Here is a 12,080-nt window from a genome sequence, read left to right as displayed (position 1 = left end):
CCGCTGACTCTTAAAAACCATGAAAGCATACAAGGAAATGTTGTTCAAAATATTTAAAAAAACAGATTATGATCTTTAAAGACTTGTGTAATTTATTGTACACAATGTGCTTTCTCCTGTAAATGCGCTTTTGACGTGCTATCCATTGTGTGTTTTGCTTAATTTTATTTTGTTTTTTCTGTTTAGATTATTTGAGATTAAAATGACAGTTTTTTAAGTTTCTTTATGGTTTGCACAGAGAAAAACAAAAACTTTTGAAATGCACATGAATACTATGCTTTTTCATTCAAAATGAAAATTGCTTTGTGCGCTATTGGGTTTTACGGCAGGGAAGATCACAATTTCCTCTGTGCAATTAAAAGTGCAACTTCAACTTAAAAGTTGCAAGGATTTTTATTATTGTTTGATATGGAAATATTAAGAGAAATGTATCCCCTTTTTTAACAGAAATTAAGAGTAAGATGAGAGTATATTATGTAAAGGTTTCTACTATTATATCTCCACCTTCCAATACAGTAAATACATACTATACAGTATGTACTGATACTGTGTCATCTAATCATCTTCAGATTCAGCCATTCAAAATGTGAGAGGTACGCTGTGTTAAAACCCAGTGGGCGTGGCGCAATATATCGCATCATACCTCATCATACCGCATGTTTATTGATATACGATAATAGTATCCTGAAGCACCTTGTTAAACCCCCAGGTGAAGCTAATAAAGCTGAAGGTCTCATGTACAGCATTAGAGCTGTCGCCAGGAAATGCTCAGTTTTCGAATCCCGGTCACTGCTGAGGAACAATCTTTTTCCAATTATGAATTTTAAGTTGTATAATCTTTAGACTTTTAACAATCTTAAACTGTGTATTACAGCACGTTAATCATTAAACATTAAAAAGTTGGTATATTTTATAAAAGCAAGATTGCTCAGCTGGACAAAAGTACACAATCTTCTACCTTCACCATGAATATTTTAATTATGCGTTCAGTATGTGGTATATTAACCTCATACCTATGAAGTGAAATACGGAATTAATAATTCTGGATAATTTATAACATTAATTTGGATGGGAATCCATAGCATTTGTAAAGAAACGAAGTCAGTTAAATTTATGTTTTAAGAAGTATAAAACATGGTGCAGCCAGGATCTTTTCTTGACTTTACTACTGTGGAATGAGAACAAACGGGCAGTACATTAAGCTGTTTTTTTTGCCAATGGAACGTTTTCAATAACAAATCGTACATCTGTTTTATTTTGTGGTCAAACAAACATTGTAAGCAATGAAGTGCTATATTGTTTTGAAAATGAGGATTTAGCATTTGTGTGGCCCACTTGGAGTACAATTAAAATCAAGCAGAGGTCATATGATTCAGATTTAGCTGAATTTCCTGGTTTCCAGGGAATCTACAAAGATTTCAGGAGAGATGAAACATTTACAGAATATCTGCTGAATAAGTTCTTAGAAGTGTTTTAACTCCATCTTAAAATTCATTTTGTTGTATAATTACAGTATATTATAATGGTAAAAATTAGTGTCACAAACCCATGTGAATCTTACTAAACAAGAAGAAAAGTGTAATTATTAGTTTGATATTATGGCCACATATGTGACGCTGAGTTACAGTAGAAGAAGTGTGTTTCTCAAGTTTGGTTTCAAAAAGATCGGGACCTTCAGGATACAGTACATACACTGAAGAAAAAAGGCACATTCACACAAAGTAATGAGTGGGTGTTTTGAGAGTCTAGACTGTAATCATATTGAACTTCTGTGGGATAACAAAGTGCTCTGATTCTGGTACAAGACGTCGGTCAAAAGGACAAGGAAACTCGCTCATCCTCTGACTAATGACATAAAACTCTAGAGTTTTTTGCACAGAAATGTTAGTGAAATACAAAGGAAAGTAATGTTATCTATGGATCTGACCACAAAAAATAATTATAGTACATAATAGGGTAGTTTTACCATAGTTTTGTCTTTCTGGGACAACTTTTAAACTGAAATAAGGGAATTTTGAAGAGGTCCTGAAGGTTACAGCTTAGAAATCTCAAAACTGTTTTGGCTTCAACGTTCCACACATTCACAGTACTAACTGTTACGGTTCCATCATCTTGCCACCAGGGGGCGCCCCCAAGCACTGGCGGCTGGCCTGGCTGCGCAACAGAGGAACAGACCACGCAGATGGCTGCGTTAAGTCTTAGCCAATCACAGACTGACCAGTGTATTTAGGACTCCACCCTTCCGTTCCTCAGCTCTATATATTCAGTGCAAACCTTCACTTCAGCACTCAGTCTAGTAAAAACCAGAGCCTCTGGTTTGGGCGATGACTTTTACTTACAGTACCTGTTTTCTCTTATTTCTGTTCCTCCTCTTTTTCATGTTTGATTTCCTAAATTGTCTTCCTGGATTCTGAACTCGGCCCGTTCTTGGAGTTTGCCTGTTGATTTTGTCTTCTGGTTGCTCTTTTTCATTCTAGTCTGCTAGTACCTGCACATGGTCTACATCTTGGTCATTTAGCTATCTAGGCAGCCTGTACACATATTGCTATCCAACACATGCCATTTAAAGGCTGAGCCATGCTATTGTAGGGCAATTTCTTTCAGTTTGTTGATTTACAGTACCTAATCAGAAATGAAGTGTCATTTTTCATTTATATCCATGTGCTAGAGTGAATTAGAAAAAAACATGCTTTTCCAAGTCCTGTACATGTTTGAAATCAACTTGAAATTACATTCACAAGAACTGGGGATAATGAAGTCAATGCCCTTTTCTCTTCTCTTAGGTAAATACATCCTGCTAATAAAAATGCTTTTACTTGCTTTAATGTTGAAAAATACCAATTTAACAGTCTGGTAATTATCCAGCTCTTACACAACTGACAGAATTGCTTAACTGCTGTAAACCTGGTTTACTAATAGGTTTCACCTGAAGGAGATTCTCACGTGTACAATGGACAGAAAATATATACTACAAGAAAGGGTACTTTATATTCTGTGTACCACCTTTCTCTTCCATTCATTAGGATCTAACTGAATGCACAAAGACAATCAATTTGAATGTATTTTCTTTCTTCTGAGAGAGCAAATTCAAACATCTGGTAGTTGTGCAAAACACAGTCTTCTCTCTGAACCAGCAAATAAAGTAAACTGGTGAAAGGTGACTGAGTGTCTCAGCTTGAACAGAAAGTATTGAAGCAAGTGCTGCAGAAGACAGCACATTGACGGTAACACAAGGGTTAGTGATTCTGACTTGTTAACGAGTTCTGTGGTGTCTTCCAGTCAGGAAGCTTCACAGGAGGTTAGAGTCAGCAGCGTATTCAATGCTTTCTGGCTTGTATTAAGAATAAACAAGAGAAAAGAGTAGTGAATCATTTCCCTACTTCTTTGTGTTTGTTTCTGAATTTTGCACAGCATGTGATGAGAGAAGCTAAGACACTAGCAATTAAGAAAAAGAGAGTGACAGATTACAAAATCTTTGAGTAAGGTTCATGTTGATCTGAGATAATGTTGTTTACATCCTTCAGAATATTATTTTCTCCTCACCAATTGCTTCTCCAATACTGCATTTTTGCATGTTCACCTTTTTCTTCTTTTGTAATGCAAATATTTCCAGGTTAGCACTTTGAATTTCGGGTAGGGGAGAGATACAGCAAGGTTTCTGACCAAGTGTGACCATTTATTCTTGAAAAAGTTTACTACAGCTTTCCCACAGGGGACACATACTGTAGTGTACTGACGGTTTAAACAAGAATGATCAGTTTAATGAATGGAAGGGCAAAGTTTTTCTCAGTCTCAGTCAATGAAAAATGTTAATACAGGAGTTGTCATTTTATTTTCACCTAGCAGATAATTTTGTCCCAAATAATATCTGGAAAACTTATAAAAATGTAGTTCAAAAAGTAGGAATTTCATTTCAGTTGTTGCAAGCAGTTTTTTTTTTATTTTAACTCTGCTTGGATTTAGGTTTGAGGTTATATTAACTGTAGTGTGATTGAATAACTCCACAGAAACAGAACAACAATCTCATATTAATCAGATTTGGGAGATTTGAGATAATTACACAATTTCTAATTGGTTGGCCTACTTTTTATCAAGGTTTTTTTAAAGGCTTTTAGATTTTTAGTATTTTATTTAAATCCATAGACCTCTTTTGAAACAACATTTGGTATATAATCCAGCCCTGGTTTGTAAAATAATAATAATTAATAATTGCTTACACTTATATAGCGCTTTTCTGGACACTCCACTCAAAGCGCTTTACAGGTAATGGGGTCTCCCCTCCACCACCACCAATGTGTGGTTGTAACATTCCTTCTGAGTAAAGACTCTCTAAAATAGTTGACCTGATAGACATAGACAAAACATGTACTAGAAATCCCCTGAAGTGCTTAGCTGCGGAGCTGTCTATTAACTCACTCTGGTTCATAAGTACTTTTTTATGTAGCCCTAATGGGAAGGCACTTTTAAAACTTTTTTTACAGCCCTAACTGAGACAGAACTGCTCAGTTAGAGCTGCAAGTCACACCAGCTTTAGAGCAGACTTCCCAGGAAACATCTACAGCTTAGGGACAGCTACACCTTGCTGAAAAAATGGTAGGGCAATTGATTGTGCGTAAAGATAAAGTATTATTAGCTACTTTAAAGCTTTTCCTGATACACAAGAGCCAAAGAGTACCACAGTCTCTATACATCCACTGCAGTAGAGAATGGGTGACCTGCAGTGAAGAGTACAACATACTATCTTAGCAACTAATTCCTTTCCGTAGATCATTCATCCAGGACTGTCAGATGCATGTACTGTACGTGCTGTCTTTAAATCCTATCTCTACTGCCCGAGACTGAAACCTCTCTTCTGAGTTCTTAGAGGCCTGGATTGAGCATAACTTTCAGCGACAGTGTCTTTATCTTTGGAAGAAAGAACTTTAAGAACAGGAGAGAAAGAGGCAGGTTGCTTGTGCTTTTGGGTTCAGCTAAGCCAGCGCATTTTCAAAGAGGACGGAAAATGAGGAGATCATCTCTGAGATGCTGTGGCGGTTTTTAGACCTACAGTACTGGTATCTTCATGAGTCAGATTCGTATCCACGTTACAAGCTGGTTCGTGATGTTTCTGGTGCTGTGGTTTCCTACTACAGTCCAAAGACATACTGGTAGGTTAATTGGCTTCTGGGAAAACTCATCCTGGTATACTGTAAGTATGAGTCTTGCGGTGGGCTTGCATTCTGTCCAGAGTGTATCCTGCTGTGCGTCCATTGCTTGCCAGGGTAAGCTCCAGCTCCCCCACAACCTTGTATTGGATAAAATGGTTAAAAAATGGATGGATGGAAAATTGGTTCCAGTACATATTTGTTCTTTTAATGCCTCTCAGCATAGTTGAATTTATGTGGTCTTTAAAGGCCTTAGAATAAAGTCCTCACTACCAGGGTTTTTCAATCTGTTCAGGGCACTTTCTTTTGAAGCACAAACAAGGCCTGAAAGTTTAAGAACCAAAACAGAAATGGGCACAGGTTTGACAACAAGGTCTTAAATTGTTAAAAAATATTTATAAAGTTTTTTAGAGATGTAAACATATCACAGTTGTTTACTATGGTTCCTGACAGGAAAGAAAAATGTTTGTTTTGTTTTTTCTTTGCTAACCAACAATGTAAAGGACAAGTTCTGCAATGCAAAAAATATTTTTGGACATGTTTATTTTGATACTGAACTAAAACCCGTGCAAGTACGTATGGTAGTTATGATTAAAACAGACCATTCCAATTAAACAGCAAAAAATATTCTCTCTATAATACAACTTCTTTGCCACAATAACGTTTTATCTTTTCATCTTTTTTATTTATGGATATAGGGTGTCCTTTTGTGTATACATACATTTTCAAGAAGAAATACAAGGAAAGATTTTTTTAGAAAGGGTTCCTTACCATACACTATAGGAGTGTAAGCTGGAATGTTGGTAGTGGCAAATGTTTGAAAAACAACTTTTAATGTTCAGGAAGACAGGAAAACAAAGGTCTGTACATCAAGGGTGTAATTTGCAAAGTAAAGCTTTAAAAAGAAATCAGATCAGCAAATGTATCTTTTGTCTTTTTGTTGGGTTACAAACAAAATGAAGCATATACATATAACAATATTTTAAAAGATGATGCAGGCCATAATAATACTATATTCTGGTGTATGTTGAAAGCCAATTGAAATGGACGTGCCTCAACATGCCCCTACGAAGATCAAAGAATTTTGAACTGACTCTGAATGGAAAATTTGAATTCTGAACTACGCAATGCTTTCTGCTTTCTAAATTCTTTGAAAATGTAATTTAATGGATATGATAATAATTGCTTGTAGCAGCATTTGTATCCTGAAGTATCTCAAAGTGCTTTACAAGAACATATGACACATTAACACAGATAATAAATTACTTCACCAAAACAATTAATAGCGAAATGTAGGTAGCCTTTCTAGAGCAGTTCTACAGTGGAATTGGCAGGTACGTTAGAGGTAACACCCCTGTTCTTATGTATTCTTTTTTTTCTAAAGCCCAGAAAATGTTGAAGTTTTAATGCATTTTCACATCCGTCCAGAAGACATCTTTGCCAGGTTAATTGATGGCTCTAGATTTTCCTTGTGAGCATACTGTACAGTACGTACTGGAGTCCCATCTCAAGTGTAGTCCTGGCTTGTGCCCTGTCCTTCCAGAGGAGTCTGTGAATGACCAGGAATAAATGGTTTACCCAAAAATGGGTGTTTACAATCAGTAACACAAATTGTTGTTTTTATCATACACCCACCCAATTGTTTCTTTTTAAGAGTTAGCTCTCTGGAAATGACTGTTGTACCCACTCTAGAGACTTCTGATATTTTATGCCCATCTCTATTTTACTTGAGATCGGAGAGATTCCTGTTTAGCTAGTGTCAACCCTACCCAACAGTAATCTGCGAATTGTGCACAGTGACACAATTATGGTTGGTGGAATGGCCTAGACTCAGACTCATAACGTCTGTGTCATTAAGATCAACGTACTCTGGTCCAGCCTTTCACTGGTTGCTTTAATTCATAGTTCTCCAGTCACAACCTTTACTCAAGCTTTGGGTGGTGCTGAAGTAAACTAGCTTTCTGTATACAGTACCAGCTCACAGAGGTGATTATTTCTCCATCCACGAAAAATATCGGTACCTCTGTTGCAGCATTCTCATAAAGTTCTCATACTTAATTTAACGTCCACAAAGAGTTTTTATATTCTCAGTTTCAATTACAAAGAAATGGTGGAAAACAGTACAGAATCCACTAAATTAAAGCCTTCAATGGAGCTGGTGCATTGCACAATGTTTACTATTGAAGCTGCAAGCTCTATCTCATTGTTCTCCTGCGGAAATTCATAGATCATTGAAGGAAAATAGATATTTAAAGTGACATTATGCCAAAGCCACCTGATTATTTCCAGAAAGCCAGTTTCTCTCAGATGGAGAATACTTATGTTTGTTTGTTTTATATGTTTGTCTTTTACCACATAATATTTGTGTGAAAACTGAAATCTTGGTAAGGAGGTGATCTCATTTGCTACTTGAAATTTCATACAGTGTTCCCAGTGATCTCAATCTTGCATGACTTATTGCACCCATTATCTACTGTAAACTCATTTCATCTACTTGTGAGTTCAAAAGCTAGAATCCGGTGCCTGTGTGCTATAGATCACCCTTAGGTGACAGTAGCCTGTTGCTCATCAATGCAGTATTCAATGATTTTGACATTGCAGGACTCTTGTGTAAATAGACTTTTAAATTTTGGCCTGTGGGAAATGCCATGTTGTCCAAAGTGTGCATGTGGATAGAAAGGTAAAATGATCCTTGATTTGTTATCTTCTGGTCTTTTCCTCCTGCGGTGATGGGGTTCAGCTATGCCAGGAAACTCAGTGGGTTCAATCACTCAACAAACCTTTAAATTAGATTTTTGGCAGATTAAAATAGAAGATGAAAGCTGAACACTAGCTTTGGTCTTCACTTCTTTAATGCTTTAAAGACAATGATGGGAAGAAAAGAGCTAAGGAAACAAGCTTTCAGAATCACCACAGAATTAAATAAAAACTTCACACCAAAGAACCATGTTTAAACACTGCAGTGGCCACATTATTGATATGATCTGTGGTATTGCCAGGCTACATACTGTATGCACACAGACCTACTGTGGTTTGGAGCCCAACTCACAGCTGTATTCATTGCTGTTTGAGAGAATATATCAAGCTGTATTCAATGCTGTTTGAGAGAATATGTACTATAACAGGTTACTTCCAAAGGGCATTTATACTACAATATCTAAATTCTGTCCTCAATATGTACAGCATTTTGTTTTATATTCTGTTTGCTCTTCTAATGCCCATTAACGTAGAGCTAATAAAAAATGACCACAGTAAGTACTGTACAGATTTTTGTACCTTACTAAGAATTTTTTTATTCACTTAGTGGAAATTCACTGAGACAATATTAAGCAAGACTTTTGAATGTGATCATGTATTATCATGAAAATTCTTTTTAACAAAACATTCCTAAGGGATTTTTAAAAAATAATTAAAGGGATTAAAACAAAATTTTTAGTTATTTAAGTGTTTAGACAGGTACCTATGAATTATACTGTATTAGGGCAAATGTTCACCAGCATGACAAATGCATATTGGCAAAACCCCAAGCTTTTTATGTTAGATTATTATAGAATAATCTGTACAACAAGACCCATTATTGTTAAAAATAATTTTAAGAACGTTTTATTTGTGATGTCACTCTATAGCATTACAGAGTCATAATTTTCACATTATATTATTGATACTTTATAACATTCTAAATTTGTTGAAGTTATTTAATAAACAGGGGGTCCTGTTACAGACACTTTGAAAGATGACCTTGAGTCTTATTGAAGGTTATCATATCAGGTAAAATCCATTTAAATACACAAGCAGTCTGTAAACGTTACACTAACAATATGTTACTCATCATATATTATATTTGATATCTTATTTCCAACATATTTTCTAGCACTACCTTTTCTTGAAAAAAAAACAGAATGAAAATGATCTACCACTGTTCACGCACCCTTGAAAATATAACAGAAATGAAAAAGAATGTATCTGCTTAACACCGTTCTGTGGGATCGACAACTGTTGCGCAATGGGAATGATTAGAACAGCAATAGACATGTTGAGGTCTCTAATGTGTGAGGTGAAGTTCCCAGCTGCTGTGCACATGCAGTGCAGCTAATGTAATCTACAAGGTCAGCAGAGCTACAACCGTTGCACAAATGTTTGGTGGAAAAACCACTGGACAAGGAGTAATAGAATGCAAAAAAGTCCCGCTAATATAATGCGGTACTGACACATAAATGGAACAGAGCCACAGAGAAGAAAACCTTTAGTGTGAAGTAGACGTGATTCTGAATATTGCAGTATATTCAAATGCAGGAGATTCAAAGAGTGACCATGTGTTCATTTGGCAGGGTCACATGCAGAACATTACTCAAACTACTGTACGTCCACTGGCAGCAAAGATCTCAAACCTGGAAACGTCTGCTTCAGTTTCGTAAGCCGCCTCTCCTCTTTTGCTGAATTCATTTGTGTCCAATAACTCAGATGTGCTCTTCCTTTGTTTCTTAATGTGATCATCTCAGTTCCTTTATCTACTTTCTCCGGCTGTCAGCATCTTTGGAACATTATCACTCTTTCCTGGATGCAAATACTGATTCCTGTTATGACTATCACTGATTTAGAGACCTTATTGATGTGCTGCTACTAAAGAGAGCCAAAAATAACCAATAATGGCAGTATAAACAGAATAAGGTTGATAATGATAAAAACTTCTGTACTATTTGGAAAGTATTGTAGTAGCTGGTCAAAAAATGTGTCTTATTGGTTCCGGATAGTTCTCGCATGCCATCGGACTACTCATTTTACACTCATTTTTACATGCTCCAAACTATCACTATAAGACACACATCAAAGAATGTCTGCAGATTATCTGCTTTGTAACTACAAACATCATACAAAGCCAAACCCATAAACCCAAAGCCTTAAAACCCTTAATAGTTTGACCATTTATTTCAGCTTCCAAAGCAAGCTCAATTACTGTCCTTTTACTGTACAATTTACGAAAAATATACATGGATGATTTGCCTAAGATGTGCGTATGTTTATTTTTGTGATAATAAAACTGTATGCAAGTCTTTATAATCCCTGAGTTAATTATACTTGTAATAATACCACTAATGGTATTTTCATCATTAAGCAGGGGAAATACTTTAACAACCTCTATATCAGTAAAACAGCTGCAGGCTGCTTCTACCATCATGTCAGTGTTATTTTTCTACATGCTCCATTAGTTACAGGCTGACTGGCTGAACACAACAGGCCATTGTTATCTACTGCATCCTTTAGCCCAGTGACATCTATTCTCAAATGTTTGTTTTTTTCTTTGAGCCCGCTTATCTCTCCTGTATCAAGACATCTCAGTAATGAGAATAAACCCTTTGATTCCCATTGATCACTGTACTCAATACAGTTTCAAAACAAACTACCCCTGAAGCTGGGTTTTACTTTCAAAGAAGAAAGTTTGTTCTGCAAATGTGTACTTTAAAATCACATAATATGCAAATATACAGTATCTAAAGTCATTTGTTTGTTTAAAGGAAGTGCAATAGGAGGAACATTTAAACATTTCATGATGTTGACTATCCCAGACAACAAATCATACCCAGCAGAAAATCCAGCAATGTATATGAAGAAATTCCACGGTATTTCAGGGCAAAAATCCTCATGGATTCCTCAAGGTCTCCTATGGGACTCTTTCAGGAATTCTTTATTGTTTTTCCAGTGAAATAAACTCCACATTCCCCGTAGGGTATTTCCAGTAATTCTCAAGTAGTTAGGCTCCAAAGTGCTATAGGAAATTGTTACGAGGATCCTGCTGATTTTTGTGCAAAATTAAATAAATTGGATAAAGTTGTGAATTATCACTTAAAAAATGAAACTGGGGTAAAACACCTCAGTTAAGTCTTTTAGGCTTAAATATTCCAGTTTTGGGGGGGAAAATATTGGTTTTGATTTTGGATTAAGGCTTGTTATTCTGTATGCAGTATGTGCATTTGCCTGGATGTGCCACCTCATTTCTGCCTATCTCTCGGCAAAACCACACCACCAATAGTTCCTATAACATCCTCAGTTGTACAGGAGAACTACAATAGCTAATTGTGGAAAGAAGTTATTGTAATAAATTAACATGCTTAAATATGCCTCCAGCTCTGTTACACTGGTCTAGGCAGATGCGTTAACAATGGCTTTCTTTGGATACAGATGTTTTTCAACCTCTCAGTGTTCATTTTCTGAGAGCATACAGCATGTACACATGCTTCTCTTCAGGCACAGCCTTGAAGCACCCAAACCCTTTAATTCAAACGATGGTGGGGTATTAGTGTTATAAATTATACACAAAATTGAATATATCCATCAGGTTTAAGTGTGGACATTACAGTATGTGCACTGCCCATTCAGAATTTTTAACGTGTGATAAATCTCCCGCTTAATAGGCTATTAATGTGTGCTTAAACTTTAGGTTTCATCCCATATGGTACTGATTTCAACTGAAAAAATCTTGGGAGTGGTATCGGGAGCAACATGAATTGTAGACTGAATACCTTGCAATGTTCCCGGCTGTTCTCTGAAAGCTTTGTCTGACCTCTCAAGGGCCTATAGTTTATTTTTTGTCCAGTGAACATTTGCCCAACAAGCATGTGTTCTTTTTAATTCTTATTGCATTTGCTTTATATGTGCTCCTTGTATCTGTACCCCGTTTACAAAACACCACTTAATTACTGTCGTCATGCTCGTTTAATTGTGATCTACTACTCTTCTTGCATGGAATCTTTTTTGCTTGAATTTACATTCAAATATTGCAGGTCTCCCTTTGCAATGGTAATACTTTAATTGGTCCTAATGCACTGCTTTCTTTGCCTTCATTAGAGAGTTTTGGATGTTTTTTTTGGTAAACATTTTGGTTAACTTAATAAAAAGAGCACACAGCTCCTAGGCCTACTTGAGCCAAAACCCCAATTT

The sequence above is a fragment of the Lepisosteus platostomus genome, chromosome 12, assembly GCF_059453375.1.
Source record: "Lepisosteus platostomus isolate fLepPlt1 chromosome 12, fLepPlt1.hap1, whole genome shotgun sequence".
NCBI classification, from domain to species: Eukaryota; Metazoa; Chordata; class Actinopteri; order Semionotiformes; family Lepisosteidae; genus Lepisosteus; species Lepisosteus platostomus.
Note: the sequence above shows the minus strand (reverse complement) of the source record.